Genomic DNA, 19,278 nt, shown 5'->3' on the forward strand with positions numbered 1-19,278 from the left:
ATATGAGATGTACACATTTAATAATGGGGAAAGTGGAATAACCATTTTTCCTGTCCAGTTAAAAGTATCAGAAAGTTCAGAAACATTGATTTCCATTCACTGTCAAGTACCTGAGGATTTCCGATTGCAAAAGCTTTATAATGGAAATTTTCTTTCAGTGTATCACCAGCTAGTTGCACTTGTATAACGAATAATTTACGAATCTACCTTGAAATCTTAACTTTGTTGTACACTTGCTATTTTATTCAGAGTTTTTATTTCATAGTATTTCTTTGCTTGCACTCTAAGAACAGAAAGAAAACACTTCCCTGTCATTTGATAGGTTGATCCAGTGCTAAAGAAACTGCCCCTCTATGAAAGGAGCAAATACTCTGGGTGAGACTGAGCTGAACTAAAAGCTATTTTACTCAAAAATTAAACCAGTTGTCAATCTTCCATTCACAGTTATAAGTTCAATTCACAGCTTCTGTAGCATCATGTATGTCAGCCAAATTTCCCTTCCCCAGAGAGGTCTGTGTGGACAAATCATAGACTGGAGCATCACTGCACCCTCAGGTGAAGCTGATTTTAGAATTATTATATATGTACAAAAAAACGACTTCACAGATTTAAGAGTTTTACCTCCTTCTTTCTCAAGGTCAAGGCAAAAATAATTTGCTTTCATAAAACAGTCCAACCAGTCAGACTTCTTCAAAGAAAACCATTGAGAGCATTTTGGCAAAATTTGACCGATCACTAACCAACAGAACTATATGCCTAACCTTTATTCACATTGAATAACACGTACCCAAATGGGACCCTGTGGAAAAGTCACCATATGAGATCTGAAGGATCGGATTCCAAGTAGCAAAATTTATATTTAACTAAGATCATCTTCAGGTTAATTAATGGCATTCTTGGCTTATTCTAGAAACATTTCATTCTATTTCATTCTAGTACTATTCTATTTCCCATAAGAACCTTAATGTTTTGGGTTATTTTTATTAAGAAATTCCAGCCTCACGGTAACCTGTGATTAATTACTTTAATGGAGTTAAGGCTTGATTTACACCAGTGGATACATTTTGTGGGGAAAACATGAGAAGATTTTGATAAAATTAAAACTGTCACTGCCTTGTGAGCTTTAACAAGCCTAAACAATGCCGTCAAAGACAATTAAAGCTTTTTTTTCCTATTCCATTGTGGCATCTTTATCTGTAGGGTTTTTTTATTATTATTTTTAAAACTTTTGTACTTTTGTCTTTTGCTCATTTTAAAATTAATCTACAGAATCTCCTAATGCAAAAACCACAGAGATAAACTCAGGAAGCACTCCAGATACATCCACAGTAGAATAAGAACCATTCCTCCCCCCCAATCCCCTTATAATTGGTTATGATGTTCAATATAAGAGATAAATGAGTGTCCCTCTCCTGCTTGTTCACAGTATGCCACAAAACCCTGAAAGGGTTAATTGGCATTTTAAGAAAAGGTAATTGTAAAGCATATCTGCTGGGGTTATCCCCAGAATTGGGGGGGTGGTGCATAGGTCTCCCACCCACTGGAGCATCTCACATCTTGAAGAGCATGCTGAAGACAAAAGCAGTACTACTGCTGTTTCTTGATTTTCACTTTCAGCTCTAACTGCTAACCCCCAATGTGCTCTTTTGAGTTTACTGTATCAAGCTAGTACTTACAGCAGAGTATATGTACTGTGTCTTGACTGTAAAATTATACTGACATTGTAAGCATAAATAAAAATCTGCGTGTGTGCTTAAATCATACATAATTTACTGCAGAATTTCTGGGTTGCAGAAGAACAACACACCGACTACAGTGGGTGCACTAAAAAAAAAAAAAAAAAAAAAAACTGGGTGAAAACTGGCTACAATTTCATATTTTCTTAAATAAACGAAACATTTCATTGAATAAAGTATGTAACCTGGCACACACAAGAAACACTGCTCTAAGTGAAAAGTCAAACTGAATCTGAGCGAGGTCATAGGTAGTCATTTTCTTACCACATCAAACCCTTTGCCAGTTGCTTGTAGATGCTTGTAACATTTTTTTTCCTCTGAAAGTGTATGTATTTCACATCCACTCCTGTCAATTGGACATTTCTGGTGATGTTCTTCTAATTTGCTCCAAGAAACAAATAAAGAAAAGCAGACTATACAAATATTCAAGAGCTAAGGCCAATTTGGGGGTTTTATTTAAGCAAAAGTTTTCTGGGCATGTGTTGATTCCCATGTTACTCCTCTTTGGAGCTTGGCTTTAATCATTCAGTTTGCAAGTGGTTGAGTTCCTGTGTATATTTTTCTTATGTCGTTCATCACAGCATACCAAAATGGACACTTTGCTACTTTGGTCCTAATTTCATAGTCCTGTACTAGTAGCAATCTCTCTTTTCTGTTCCCACTGAGATTATACCCACACCACGCAAACTGTAGAAATGCTTACTGAGAGAATACAATCTTATACATTTTTCAGTCACATTTAGGATAAAATTCACCACCTTGAAGAAAATATCACAACTAGCCAAAACAAAGGTACTGCTCATTCCACAACATCATATGAACACAAGGGAAAAAGCATAGGCATCCACCACCTTTTAAGTTAGATAGCAAGAGCTGAAAAAGTAATTTGTTAAGGTCCTGAGAAGGCATCAGAGGTTTACTATATACAGCTGAAAGTTCTAAATGCTTCTCGTATTTACTACTTAGCAAGGTTTCTGTCTGTATAGGTTCAGGAGCAAAATACCTCTTCCAAGTAGGAAACTGAGCCTAGCAACTTCAGACAGCACAGGCATTTTCTTTATCCCACAATAAAGGCTACTGACACCAATTTTTTTTTTCAGAATATTTCTCTCTCTTTTACCAGTATGTCATTAGTATTTAAGAGTAAGTTCCCAGTACTGTAAATTAGGGATGTTCAAGTACAAATTAGTTGTCTGCATCTCCAGTGCATATTTATTCCTATATTTCTCTTTCTCTAATGGGGTCCTCACTTAAATGAGTCCCAGCAAAATTCTTGTCATTGTTGAGCACGTCTCCTAGCTCCTTTCCTCTTTGCCTTCCACATTCCCACTTCTTCGTGAAGATGCTTAATGCAGCATAATTGAAACAATTTTATTGTCTCCAGCCATCCATTGTACTGTTTCAGTGGCAGAAAATACTGGTCAATTTGACAACTTAATGTGACTTTAGTGGTCATTTGAACTCCTTTAAGCCACCGGGTGCTAAAATTACTTGTCATCCTCCTTCACCTGCAAGCTGAATACAACTGGTCCACAAGAAAAGGAGGATAAATCTTTTCCACTGAAAATATTTATAGAAAGACATAATTGCAAGATTTACTAATTGATAGGGCATTGACTCTTCCCTACAACATTTCAGAACCACTCAAGAGCAATACTTGGTACTCATTCCTGGGGCTCTGCAGTGCCTTCACACTTGTGATTTTCTTCTTCCCACTGGGCTGGATCATTAAACAAAAGATGGGTTACACAGCCATTTCAACTTTTCCTTTCCTATGGATTATTTTTTGTAATCTAATTTATCTATTAATTGGATGTCTAGTGTTCAACAAAGGCAGTTCAGGTTGACATTTGAGCTTTGCACTTTAACTCTAGTAAGCGTAGACATGTGCAGTTAATGTTTGAGCAACTACCCAAAGGAAAATGAAGCATTTCTTCAACCTGCTTCTCATTTAAAAAAAAAACAAATACACATATGTGGTTTTTGTATTTTGTTTTGTGTATTTTTTAAGGACCTAAATATTCCTGTATATCACCTACATGACAAAAACACAAGTTATGATTTTTTCAAGATCTCTCCAGCTTCCTTCTTCAACCATCACAAACAAGATAACGTGGATGCTTAAGAATTATACAGTGGGCTTGATCCTAGTCCCCTTGACATTCCAATGAAATCAGATAGACCCTACCATAGTTTTACTCTACACGTATTTTTTTTTAGGTTACATGTTACCCTATATAAATATTATACACTCCCATAACATCAGCAATGGTCTCCATTGGATGTATAGCCAAAGCTACCAGGGACACACCAGCACTGTAGTTTCCTGCTGCCAAAAGGTCATCCTCACAAGTTACTGATAAAGCAGTGGGAGCTTTATGGACTTTCAGGAACAAGTGACATCCCTGTCTGGATGTCTTCTGCACTGATGTATGTAGAACTAACCACAAGTAATTCCTCAGCATACTGTGAATCATCATTCTGGTCTGTTCTGTTGCCCCCTTTCCCCTTAATATCATCTGCTTAAGTTGCTATTCATTAAATACAAAAAAAAAGTTAAATTGGCTGTGCTAAACTAACATGGGTTTCTGTGTCCACTCTAGGGTGGAGTCACTTTTCAAATCAAATGAACTTGCTAATTCTAATGGGACCCACACAATGAAACACCTCATTTTGGAATGTACAACCTTTGGATCTTCAAATATAAATTTTGAGGACAATTTATCACTACAATAAGATTATAATGTTACAATACCTTTGTCATTCTTTGTTTTTTGGGGGGTATTTTTGGTTTGTTTTAAGAAACTGTGATTAGCAGACTCTACTAATAATGGCACCTATTTTTCCCTTACAAAGCCATCATAATTACCACTCACTAAAAAACAACAAATAAAATGCTGGATTATCATAAAATGGAAGCTAGTTACTCTGCCTACATATATATATTTATATATATGCATCTAAATTTGTCTGTTAGCCTTGTTTCCTACAGATTTGTGTCCTTTAGCCCTTGCTCCTCATCTCTATCCTCACCATACGCTCTATTCAGGAAGCATGAGGAAATACTGCAGCCCTCCAGCTGTTCCCAAAGCCAGAGTAGAGGGGCCGAGTCCTGTCTCCCTCTCCCTCAGTGGGAGCACTAGTTTGGATTTCTCCCCTCCACAGATTTTCACAAAACTTACAAGAACTTAATTATCACCGACATTTCTGCCCTTCTGTCAAATTCAGTTGAAAAAGAAATAATAGTAGGAAAGGACTGACAGGTGAAGAAAACAACCGTGCAAGCCTCAGTTCTGTAGGTATGCAGCCTAAGTAATACTATAGAAATAAATACACAAAGTCTAAAGCCTTGCATTAGCAATACTGCCAGTTGAATGATCTGAGTTAATGCTTCATTTGTATATGAGTGTGTATTTAAAGATAATTAATATTAGCTGTGACTTTTGAGACTGGTATCAACACAGTCTCCCTTTGTAGTGCCTACAGTTTTGTAAATGCAAATAAATCTGAGTTCAGTTTTGCATTTTTAATTATTAGGAGGCAGACTTCCTTTGGTATTTAACTGCCTCGCCATGACTCAGGGTAGGCACATGCATTCATGGCATTAATTGCAGCTAAGATTTTCAGGTGCAAAATATCAAAGTAGATTTTAAAGAAAATTAACCCACAAGGTGCACCTGAAGAAACACGCTTGAGATGCAAGACTTGGGTTTGTTGTTGTTTTTAAAGCTTTAGCCACAGAGATTTTTGTGAGTTGAACTACAGTAGTGTATGTAATATTAATATGGATGCAGACTGCCGTGAACACTTGCTATATAGTATGGGGGGGACAGGGGGTGGGGGGAGAGACTTACTGCAATATTAGAAAAAAACAAAACATTATTTCGAGATAGGCATGCCAAAAGCAGTTCTCTGGAACAGAAGGTGGCCTAATTATTAAAAGAAATGGCTTCCATCTCTGTGATGGTCTGACTGTTTGTGGATAAAATCCTACAACTGTGAAGGGCCTCGTGCACTGCAAAAAAAAAAAAAAAAAGAAGAAAAAAAAGAAAAAGAAAAAAAAAATCAAAGTGTTCAGCAGCCATACATCAGAGAGACTATACAAGAAGGGTATCGTATTTTTAGAGACCTCAGAATTCTTGAGCAAAGAAGTAGTTAGTACCAGGTCTACATCAAAAGAAAACAACATTCGGTGTCATCGCTGGCCTCCTCTGTGATGTTTTGCCCCCAGCTTCATAATATTCAAAAAGTCATGGTTAAAAAAGACAGACTGTCTCTTTAAAATTAGATCATCCCTTTTATTAATATGCAGAATGAGTTGTCAATTGACCAAGCAACAAATGTACATCCTCATATCCTCATTTTCACTTCTATCTATGAATATTTTAAAACCCTAATGTGTGCTTGGCCATTTGGGTTTTAAGCAAAGACTTATCACAGTGTAAAACCCCTCATTTTTATCCCTTAGCTGAGGGCTTCTTTTTCCCTTTTCCAGGGTGTCATTAAAAATCTGATGCCAAGAACTGGGACTTGGCAGGGTTTGCGATATAATTTGCAATCTGCAGTGTTTGCTGGCTAGCCCCCACCTGCCCCCCTCTTTTTTTTTTTTAAACCAGCCTGCCTGCTAGAGTCAATAGGGGGCATCCCTCATCTGTCTAAAAGAAAAATAGCAGCATACTAATTAGAATTCTATTTGCCAGAAGCCTCGGAGTTGCTGTGCTTATAGATTTCAAGCTTCTTTTGTTTGAATTAAATTGCCAACTTTTCCCCCCCTTCCTTCTTTGCACTAGGCATGAGAGAGCGGGTGCCTTATTTGATTGAAAGAGGGGAAGGGGGATGGGGAGGAGGAAAGCCTTAGCTATGGAAATGCTGAGGAAATGTCAGGGTTGTGTTTAAAAATGCCTGGTATGCTTTTCAGTGCCTGACTCCTGTCTTTCTAGCAGGGTTGTCGAGGGGAGGAAAGGGGGCCTGGCACTGAGCACAGGCACTCTGCCCCTTCTCCCTGACACTGAAATTCTGGGGGAGATCTGACATGCCTTTCCCCAGCTCAAAGCCAGATGGTTCAAGCTTGGATAAAACCTTGGGATGAGATCACAAACCTTGTTCATAACAGAACACACAACATCTCTGTTTTCCTGTTAATACCTCCTTTTGTGCGTATTGTGTGGGGTGAGGGAGGGGCCAGTGCATATGTCATAAATCCAAAGGAAAATGTCATATTTAACATTAATTTGTTTTCATAACCCTGGAAAAGAATTCAGTCAGGCTTTTCCTATTAAAATGTCATAATTAACTGTCTAGAAGTTTTATTACAAATAATTTTTTGAGTTCATGAATAACTGAGTGAAATACACGCTCAAAAGTTTCTTACTGCCATTAAGCAAATAATTCCTTTTTTGTTGTTGTTGTTTAAACATTCAATGGAAAAAAAAAAAAATTACATGGCAACCTTCAAGCACAGCCACATTTATGCAACTTCCTAAGTTTAGGTGACTAAATAACATTAAGGCTGAGCTCACTTTCCATCACCGCATATTATGCCCGTGCACAATACGCCCATTGACAGTCAAGTCTCATGCACTGATTCACAACCAGGGCTAAGCAAATCATGGGGACAGAATAAAGAATTTGATGATCTTCATATTCCTCATAACGATGGAATGCTTGCAAAGGAATCAGAATTCTTTTTAAATCCATTAATCAGTCAAATTTACTTGACATTTTCATGGATTTGCTTTCTCCTTAGAAATTCTTAACAGAGCTCACCTAGCTGTGATTGGCACTCTGGGATGACAGTGCCTCTGCTCCCTCCCTAGAGAAGCTAATACTCCTTATTTGACTTCTGCCATAAATGTTACCATGCAGCGTGTTTAACATTTTTGTATGCATCAGCTTAAAGCTTGCTTTGCTTACTGTTAGCTCAGCACATTGTGATTTTGTTTCATAAATGCCCATGAAAGGGCAAGATTTTCAGACATGAGTATGAACGTGGGAAAAGGAAATTAAGAGTAATTCCCTGTTTGTCTGATAGTACTTAAAAATGAGTAATTTATAAAGTCCATTCAACTCCCAACAAAACGTGACCCTCAAATTTGGCGTAAAAATACTGAACCATGCCAGAACGTTTGACAAATATAGTTTCAATTTTTTTCTTTAAACTGTGAATAATTAAAAAATTATGTTCTATTTTTTAAAGGAATTCCAAGCTCACATCTGAAATATCAGTCCTTTCCTTTAAAGAAAAAAAATCATCCATACGTTACCATAGTATGTTTGATTTTGGATTAGTGGATGCTGTGATTATTTTTGTGCAGCCCTTCAAAATAAATTTCCTGAAAATACAGAGCTAAAGTACCAGCTAACCACTGCATTTTTATGTGTTCATTAAAGATAAGATCTTGAAGGAAAGAGGAAAAATATGGACATTAGTAACTCTTACATACACTCCTCGGTGCTATTATATTTTAATTAGCACAGTTTGCAGGCTGTAACCTTTCCTAGGCCTACATGATGCATGAATATTTTATTTGCATTACTGTAAAGTAAAAATAATTTGATTATCATTTGTACTATTTATCATTACATGTTTCGAGACACGCACATAGGCTCTGTTTATAGTGGATTTTAGCATTCTTAAATAGCATAGAGTGCTGACAAGCAAAGTATTGATGTTTACAGTATCATGCAAACCCTGAAGCCAACCATGTTCACATCTCTTTGAATTACTTTTCCAATTGGAAGCCTCCAAGAATCTGGTCCTCCTTTATCTCTTCTTGTTATAAAAAGTGGCAGGAGGCAGAGTGGCAGAATGACCCACAAGATGGCACCTGTCACCAGGGGGATTTCTTCTGCCTTCTGCAGGCCAAATTTTGTTTGAACTCACTATGGCCTCTGTCATATCCTCATTTTCCCTTCCACACTTGCCTCTCCTTTTTAATCCCCTCCGTGCAGGCTAAGGTTCTGTTTACCCAGCTTCCGAAACCTTTTTCTGCAAGAAGCCAAAGTAAAACCTCATTGAAAGAGGGGTTCAGCATTAAGAAGCAGACCCCGTGCAGGAAGAAGCCAGCCAGCTACACCACCTGCCACCTTGAACTGGCTTTGGTTAAAGGCAGGTTTTCCTATACACAATTACCAGGCTCATTCTTATAGATGTGCATCTGAAATACATGATTACTTTAGGTCTCAAAGGTGAGGGAGTTGATTAGCTCTCTAATGAAGCCTTTTGTTATTACTTACACACAAAGTATATCACGTAGACGGAAGGTACCATAAGAAAGCTTTCTTACACTGGTCTGGATATATTTTAAGCATGACTTACTAAGATCATCCACAGCAGTGAGGTAAAACAATCTCTATAAATACAGAATCAGATTTTATATTAAAAAAAAAAAACTGATTAAAAGTAGCTACAGGAAATAACAAACAAGTACTAGAAGTCCATTAGGCCTAATGCCCCAAAGATGAAACTGATTATTCATCTGCTACATGAGGCATTTCATACTTTGTAGGAAACAATCTAGAGAACATTCACTCCTTGCCTAACGGAGCTGCGAATAGGTCTATAAAGACTTTGATAATCATCCCTACCTCTGACAACACAAAGGGCCAAATCCAAACACTGTTACAGAGAAACAATCCACAGAAAAGCCTACAAAAACTGCAGGTTGTTCCATCATTTAATTCCACCGTCTGCAAGGGAGAATTTCTCCTTCAGACACAAGGATACAGTGGATCCCACACAGACCCAAATGAAGCCTGACAAACCAGGCAGCCCTCCTCCTGCAGCATGCACCAGTCCCAGCCCTTGCTGCTACTCTTCCTTCACATGTAGCTTTGTGGATTTCCATGCCCTCAGGTTTTCCTGCAGGTTCTTGCACCTGAGCACAATACCATGCTGTTTGTTTCTTCTATGAATTTCTTCATGGGCTGGAAAGGGAAAGTATCTAACACCTTGTTCCTAACAGTCATCTTTCTTCATTTTGTCAGCTTCAAAAACACACTCCCTAAAGCATAAGCAAGGTCTTTCAGCAGACACAAATAAGAGCAGAATGGGAAAGTGCTTCTAAGAAATGTTCATTTTTCCTAATGAAAGATGGCACAAACTTCAGATCTTACTTACCAAAACTTAAGTAATTAACAATCATAGTTTGACTAAACTTAGTAAAGATAATCTTGACTACATATTATCTTACACCAAGATAAAATGACTAGAAACAGTGCAATATGTATAGACAGGAACCTTGGAAGTTAAAAATAGTTATTACTACTGTGAAACCTTTAAAACATTAATATCACCACAGTGATTAAGAATATTCCTTTCAATAACTGTCTACAGTTAACACAAACAGCAGACTGCATGGCTGTATCCCATGTAAGATGCTTTTACTACAAACATACTGAAGTAATTCAGATCTTTCATGCAACACAATCAGGCCATAAACATACACTTTGCTGAAACCCTCTAAAGTGGGTTTATGAATCATGCCAATTTGTCTCGAGCTTTGGGAAGGGAGATTGTTTTGATTTTTTTTTTTTTGACGCTTTTGATTTTTCATTTTGAAATTACTTCAGTTTTTTCCTGTTAGATTATGAAATCTAGCAAGACCAGCCCCAAATGAACCATTTTGATCAATCTGAAAGGCAGGTTTTTTTGAGAATTTCTCCCTGCCAAGAATTTGAAAATGTCACATTTCATTCCAGTATGAACAGAAGCCAGATTCTGAACTCTCCAAATCCTTTGCGAAATAAAATTTGTGTTTTTCACAACTCCAAAATTAATTTTCTTCAAAGACTGCAGGATGGCTTAAGCTAGTGGTCAGCAATTACAGATAGCACGTGGGTGGGTTTTAATAGCATTAACATATTAAGGGCAAGGCCAAGAGCACGCATAGTTGAAGCATCTTGAAGGAAGCATGAGAGGCACCAACTCTCAGCAAATCACAAGCTCAGGCAAGCTGGGCTCCAATGCTTCACTTCAAAGCAAGACAGGGATGCTGAAACAAACATCAGTGTTTCCTAGCTCCCACTGAGTTTCTACCAATATTCCTAAGCTTCAGAAAAGAAAAATACAATCTGGTGTAACAACCATAAAAGACTGATAACTACTGCTAAAAGAAGCATTCTACAACTGCAAGAATAGAAATCCAAGAGGTGACTGCCCAGACAAGTAAGCCTTTCCCCTATACAAGTAAGCTCATTAAACTCTTGTCAATTTAAGCCACTCTTTCAGCAATGTGGTCCCAATTTCCTGCAAATATATATTTGAAAAATACATATATATATATATATTTATATATGCATGTATGTATAGATGTATTTTTTCCTCCCTATATCTTTTTGCCATGAGCTGTTTAGGAAAACTCATCATTTGCCTGGCTGAGTCTGTACCAAATCACAGCTCAGTGGCATCAAGACAACACACCTTCCATCATGGCACCACACAAACTTCTCTCTCCCCAGACCATCTCTTGAATGATCCAATCCTGGCATAGCCAAGATGACTGTTGGGCTGGAAACAACCTCATAACAGTCACATAAGCACAGAGTTGGGCACATGGAAACCTTTGCATCCTGTTGCTTCACTGGATGTTATCAACAGCCATCCAATCAACCCAACTATGGATACACCATTTTCTACTTAAAAGGTCAAAGCCACTCCACCCCACCAGCCAGCTGAGCACAGGATGGCCTTCTTTGGCCCTGCAGCATAGTGATGGCTCTGGGGTTGGGCTGGTGGCTGGGTTCATCAGACAGAGCTGCCCATGCTTTGCAAAATAACTCCAAAAACTGGTCCAGATGTGTAGTAATTAAACTCATCTACAGCTGGTGCAATAGAACAAGTAGCAGAAATTCAGCACATGTCAAGTACAGCTATCATTTGTGCTTTTTTTTTTTAATTGTTGTTTCACATTTCTTATGTGAGCTCCATTACTTCTGCTGCTTTTAACTAGCAACTTACTCACTTGGGAGCCATATTTAAGGTCAGACGGTACACATTAGTGCAGGCTGGAGTAAAAATTTACTCCTTACCCCAGAAAAGACAGGCCTGTACAACAACACATGAAGAAAAGCTATACAAAAGCAAAACTGCAAGGCTCTCTTTCTTATGTTATGCAACTCCAGTATGAAAACTCTAACCAATATGTTATTATAGAAATTATGTCTCCTGTAATATCTTTGGTTTTTTAAATATCATAGGCCTTTCGCTCAGAAATAATAGAAGAGCTTATGTTTTCTCAACACTCTTTGATATCATGCCTTGTCAGTTGCTTTTTTTGTTTTCTGGAGAATGATTAATCTCAAGATGTTCCTCCCCCTATTGTATATGATGTTCTCACTGGCACAGACAGAGAGGAAAAAGATATTTTGGTTTTTATTTAGTTAACCACATCTTTCTCCAAACCAAGATCATAAAATCAAAGAAAACCAGCATGAGATAATCCTCCACCAATAAATTTATCAAGAGCAAATTTTCTGCAGGCTTGCTAAACTGTCATAAAGAGGAGGAGGTAGAGATCAAATATACTGTTGAGTAAGGAAACAGAGAGCACAAACTTTGTCCTCAGCTTGGGGACAATGATGCTCAAAGATTAACCCACCCTCTCAATTAACACCTCACATGAAAATCCCAGCAAGGTCATGGGATCCGTGCTGCAACTCGGTCAATCAGCACTGCCTGCCTCCATACAAACCAAGATCGAATGCAGAATTAACACTGGTCCCCCAAGCCCTCATGCACAGACTCACGTCAGATTAAGCCCTTGCATGGAAGAGATATGAAAAGCATTTCTAATTAGGGTCTGAGGTTACTGGTTAAAATGCAGTCGAGCAGTCTACCAACCATTCTTCTTACCCCCTCTTCTTTTTTTTTTATTTTATAATTTTAATTAAACTCAGATACTATTTAATTCCTACCTGCATATATTTAGTACTACTTGAATGCAAACCTGATAAAGAATACTCCTGATCCCCACTTAGCTGCCAGAAGCACTTATTAAAAGGAGGGTGACTGTCTTCAAGATCTTTCTTGGGTCCCTTTGCAATAATTACTTTCTCTATCAAATGAAAAGCATAATATTTTTCTGTAAATAGATTTTTTTTCCTTGTGAAACCTTGACTTCCCTACTCTCATGACACTGTAATTATAACTTCAGCATAGCTGTTAGTTACTATCATTGCAGTCCATGAAGAGGCTTTTTCCGTATATTCTGTTCCTCTTTTAGCATTGCTCACAGAATTCTTGAGTCTAACACTTGAGGACATTTTGCAGCCCAATTTTCTCAGAAAAGCAATGCTGAACATCCAGTATTTTGGGGAATGGAAAGGAGAGGACTTGGTACTGGTCACATTCCATTAAATTATTTGTAATTCCGGGGCACTAAACAACATTTCTGCTATTGTGTGATTAGCAATCTAGATCCATAACAATTTTTAATAAATCTACCCTGACCCTGGAAATCTTTGTGCTACATCTACAGAATACTAAAGTCTTGCCACTCCAAATTATAGCTTTGAATAATTCAGGAATTGTTACTTATTAAAGCACTGGGAAAACTTTGGGATTCTCATACCTACAGGCTCTCTATTATTATTCTGATTATGAATATGTTTTAATATACTCCACTGCTATCCCTACACATTACCACAATGCCTTTTACAAGGAAAAAGTGTATGATCCAGCTCCTGTATCACACAGCTATACCTCAGAGTATCAAATTATGCAGTAAAATGCAGATTCTGCTTTTTTCCCCCCCCTCATAATTCATAACTCATAATGGAGGAATTACATAATAATTACATAGTTATACCTTAGCGTAAAAAAAAAAAAAAAATTCAACCATTTTTTCACAAAACAAATTTGTCTACATATAAGATATCCCATTTTTTTTCCCCCATGATGCACTCACTAACAAAACTAGTGAAAAAAATTAATGCAAGTCTAACTAGTTTAATAACATATTAAACAAATTCCTCCTGTGCTAATCCCACATAAGCAGCTATAATAAGCCTCACTGACAAGGAAGATCTAATGAAGAGTTGAATTTTTCATAGAGGTTTTATTAGGTTCATCATCCTCCTCAAAAGTCCAAGCCCTCAGCCATGCCAGCTCTAAACCTGGAAAAGCTTATCTTCAACTTACTGAGAATAAACATCTCATTTCTGCAAAGAATATTTCATTTGATGGCAAAACTTGTGTCTGTGTGCTCTAAACTTTGAAACCTTGGACACCACTGCATGTCATACTGGAGTAGCTTTGGGCAAATGTAAAAACTGGCTTTAAAACTTAAATAATTATCCTGAAAATATCCACCTGGCATTTTTAGCTTATAAGTAACACAATGTTACAACATGAGGTAAACTGTAACATAAGAAACATCCAAAGTATCACTTTGGCAAAGAGCTGCTTCCCAAACTGTTGAAATACCATTATTACTTTCTGGACAGGCAAGCACTTGCACTTACATTGACTGTAATGCACTGACTGTGTTCAGTCAGTGGATTACCAGAGCCGACATCCCATATTATGAAAAGAAGCGCTTTAAATTCATTTAGAATTCAAAGCATTTTCTCTCCAAAACTTTGTAGAATATCAGATGGCATTAGAGAAAAGCAGTCTCGCTAAAAGCCAGAAAAGTGGAGTCAAAAGAAACACTACTGTGACCACTGAACGTGCTGTTTGGTTAAAGTGGGCGATGAGGTTTTATTTACAACTACATTGATAATATCTGGTGTGAAGCACATTATAAGGTTTCATTATTGCTACTTACTTCTAGAAGTATATTACTTACCAGATGGCTAAACTTGTGCAAAACTTACATTAGAGGGGACCCAGGTTGAGCAGGAAATCTGTCCATTGAGGAGGAGGAATAGCAGTTCTGCCATACGATACTTCAGAGAGGTTGGTGTGCAGTTTTATATTTAGAAAATATCCTCCCATCTCCTCAGCAGGTCTAACCCATCCCTTTTTCTCCCTCCCTCTCTCTCTTTCTTTTTTAAATACACAAAGTTTTATAACTTCATTACAGTGCCATCCCTTTAAGCTTCAGGTGGTGCTCTGGGATAAACGTACACAAAGGGTCTTCAAGAAAATACTGCAAAAGGAGTGGAAGAATTTTTAATTTTTATTTATTTATGATTCTTTGGAAAGTTCTGCTTTCAATACTTAATTATATATTGAAATATATTTCAATACTTTAATGCAAAACTGGAAAAAAAAGTCTTGCAAAAAAATACTTTTAAAGATAAGAAAAGTTGCATTTTGGTCCTTTACAACAGTGAAAGAAAGACAGTTACTGTTCTCAGCTCCAGGGAATGCTCTATTCCTGAAAGACATCAGGTGTGGTGTTGAACAGGGCAGCATCTCCACAAACTAGATTAAAGTTTGCAAAGACAACTGTCCTGTGGTCCCTGTTTTACCTCTAGAGCATTCACCTTTTCAGTGACTTTCATTGCAAGCATGCCCTGATCTGAAACAGCCTGAAATGCTGGCTTACTACAGAAAAATTAGGCTGTATTCAAATGATGGCAACAAACTCAATCCTGCAAAACTTCATTACAGACAATGAAGGAATAAACGGGCAATTAACCACCATAGAAAGAAAAAAAAAAAAAAAATAGACTCCTGACAAAAGATTTTTCAATCTTAAATGCATCATTATTTTTAATAAAGTATGTGGTATCATTGTTATTTATCTCCCAATTACACCTGCCCCTTACATATACAAGGTACTAGCTCAGTTTAACGTGTAAAAGCTCTACTTGCCCCTGTGTACACTAGAACTCCTGTTTTGGTGTACCGAAAAAGAACCTGAACCTCTAAAAGAGCTATAAAGCCACATGTTGTTCTTTTCTAAAGTATGTCTTTCCCATTCAGCTAACTACTCTTCTCTTTTAATCTATTCAGGTAAAAATAGCCACTAAGTATCACTTTGGGGAGATTTTTGATTAGGATTACCTTACTGTCAGCTTTTGGTACAAGGCTGAATTGACTGAAATTCATTTAACCACTGTTAGAATCCCATTTCTTCCCTACTTCTATATTCATATACATTTTTCTTTCTAATGTATATTGATCTCAGAAACCCAGAGCCACTTTTTAACACTTTATTAAGTAAGAAAGTAACAGATATATTGAATGCATAATAATGAGGCCAATAGCAATATAATGAAGATAGTCAAAGGTCTATCAAATAAGTAATTAATATTTTAATTATATATCTAATATATCTATGTCCCACTGTGAAAAATAACTGGGTCTAGTAATCTTCATGGTTGATGACAAGATTACTATTACTAATGGTCTAAGGAACAAGTGTTTATTTTTAACATTATTAACGGTACTAATTATGATGAATATGATTATTTAGAGTCATTATGTGGTAGAAGAGTTTGATGATCCACTCAAGTGCCTAGAATTTAACATTCTCCATCTACCATCTATGGAAATTAATGACATAGCTTAGGTTTATTGTTATTGTATGCATTGCCAGGAAAATTGCTTTTTAGGAGGAGAGAAGCAGAAGGGATCATCCAAGTGTGCTGCCCATTTCTCCATCACCCATTGAAATTTTCTTGCTGGCAAATCAGTAAGACAGCCTGATAAGATAATGGCGTGCACTGAAAAAAGGCCATGACTTTCATAGGCAGAAGGACAGGTACCACAAACACTCATCCACACAGAAGTGTTACTTTCTTTACATGGGCTTGGGCCAGGTACTTGGGCCAGGTACTAGGTATACACAGGTACTCAAAAGAGCTTACCCAGACACAGTAGACAAAGGAATACTCTGTAATGCTTTCCACAATTGACAAGCTTATACCACAAAAAACTAAGTAACCTATAACCATGTAATTTATACTACTCTTTGTGCATGTCTGTGAACATGGCAAGCTTTGCCTCCCCTCCCTAGTCTGTGCACCTAAACATCTCTGTGGGTATTACATGCATACTAACATGACAGATGTATTTGGGCAGGCAAGGTGCCACATGAGCTTAAAGATGGCTCACAGGCAGGGAACCTTGGCTTGGTGGGCAGCTTTGGGCTTGTTACTGGCAGAGTGCCCACACAGGCACAAAGGCCAGGGTAAAGGTAGGCACAGAACAACCAGTTCCTAAAATCAGAGTCACAGCCTCAGCACAAGGCCACCACAGAGCTCGCTGTCACTAAGATCAATATGCTGACCACATACTCGCAGCACAGCCTTGTGGGTCTCAACCAAACACTGCCTAGATGAGGAAAATGTACATATAATTTTCCCATCGATTTTGAAGCAAGTCAATACTTAACCCTTTGCAGGACTCTCAACCCTGCAAAATGGCTCCTCTGGATCCCATAGATTGCTATTGCATTAACTGCCAGTTCACTGTAAACAATTGTCACCTCTTCAGCCGGATTCCTCATGGTACACTGAAGGAGAGGGCAGAATCATTAACTAGTTAAATCTGATAAATACAGACTCTCAGGAAAAAAAAAAAGACAAAAGAAAATGGACCATTCTCACTGTGTAATGCATTTCCATCAGTGACTGGCACACTATTAGGATCAGGATCAAAGGGGGTGGGATGCCGGCATCTTTGGATTTGGTCCTTTCACGTTGTCTGATTGATGGAACTGAAAGGCTTCTGCTTGTAAAGCAGTCACCCCAAACAGCTGTCTCCTGCTCCTGTCCTCCTCTCCATTGCAGTATATGCAGTTCAGATTTCATTTATCAGCCCCTTTCAATAGCAACACTCTTACAGTGGAAGCAAAGCCTTGCATTAAAGAGGATGCTTAGCAATTTGCATGCATGCACCGTATTGCTAAGCGCTGTCTGGCATTACTTGCCAAAGGACATGCAGCAATGCGTATCTTCTATCTCCCCCACTTTTCTGGTTTCTTAAATTATCAGTGTTTTACTTCCCTTTCATGTTCAAAGCATAGCAAATTTATTTGATATATTCTGAATGCTGAAGCATGCCAATGACATCAATCAAGCTACAGAACACTAGGAAAGCTGCTATAGAGTAATCAGAATTGGCCATAAGCTATAAATATATACTGTCTCACAATTCTTTGGCTGCTACACAAACTTTGATCATTAGCACTGATCAAAGATCACAAAGGATAAAATGGTATTATGATATAATGGTATGAATGCTACAGCTGATACTAAGGGCTATATATGACCTATGTTTGACTATACCATCTTTTTCCTACACACCAGGAACATTCATTAAAATGGCAGATTTATTTTGTTGAACCTTAGAGAATATGTAACAAAACTGAATCAGAACTGGCATAACTATTCATAACCAGCCTGACTGTTTTGCATTTGTATTCTCTGCAACATACTTGCTTGTAACACTGCACAGGTGACTGCCTCATACAACGTCTAATTATACCTGAGAGGTCACAAAACATAAATAATGACTTTTTATTGTTTTCTCAATTTTAGATGAATTGGATATTTCCTCTCTAATAGGAGGATATATCAAGCACTGCGCCAGTAGATCTTGAGTAGTAGGGTTCTATGCCAGTTAGGCTTCACATTCTAATCTAATCTTTTCTGTATGAAAACAGTCTCTTAATGAACATCTTTTATTCATTTGTAAAACATACCTCATGCTCAATACAGTTCTCTCAGATTAAGACTATGACAATGAATGTGGATTCATCTCCCCTGCTCCCCCCTTCTCTGCTCCATATTCTGAATTAAGTACTTCAATGTCTTATCAGAACTCCAAAGTTTCCAGACAAAAAAAAAAAAAAAGTAGTGTCCAACCTCACAGTTGTTAACTAAAATGAATAAAAGTGCTTTGTACAAAAGGCATCAAGTGAATACAGCCTTATACATTAACTTATGCTTAATATTCTTAGGAAGCCCATCCAGGAAGAAATTAATTTTTTGTTTGCTTTCTTTTTATTTTGTTGTTTTTGTGGTTTTTTTTTGTTTTTTTTTTTTAAGTCCTCAACTGTCCTCTTCTCCCAGGACAGCTAGTACATCTTTCCTTTGAATTTAAAGAATTGAGAAATAGTCTGGGACAAGAGTGCCCTTTGACTTGCATGGACACATGCATTTTGGCGCTGACTATCAGTAAAACCTACACAGGTAATTTGTACAAGTAAAATAAGAAGGGCCAGGTGCACACAGAAATTTACACCTTCACAACAAAATTACACACTAGTTTAGTGATTTACAAGGCAAGAAACCAAATTCCACTCTGTGTGAAGAGTTCTAGGGAAGAAAGTGTCTGAACATCAGTATCTGTTTCAAAACTACTGGACAGCGGGAGCAGACTCTCACGAGGTCTTTCTCAGTGAAAAATTCTGTGACAAAACATGTTAAGAAAAGCAAAGGAGAATCCCATGGCCTTTGGTATGCAAAGGTTTATTCAGCATTGTCACAACATTTCTACAAGTGTGACCCAAAAGGATTCACTGCCATTTCTGATTTACATCTGTGTAAAGGAGAACAGATTCTGGCCCCTGGAGAAACATCTAATTTTATTGTGTCTTTGATTCTTAAAGTGTTCTTCCTTTGTTCATGTTGGGAACAAGAGGAA

The sequence above is a fragment of the Coturnix japonica genome, chromosome 14 (assembly GCF_054131305.1).
Source record: "Coturnix japonica strain WE chromosome 14, WE-NBRP24, whole genome shotgun sequence".
Taxonomy (NCBI): domain Eukaryota; kingdom Metazoa; phylum Chordata; class Aves; order Galliformes; family Phasianidae; genus Coturnix; species Coturnix japonica.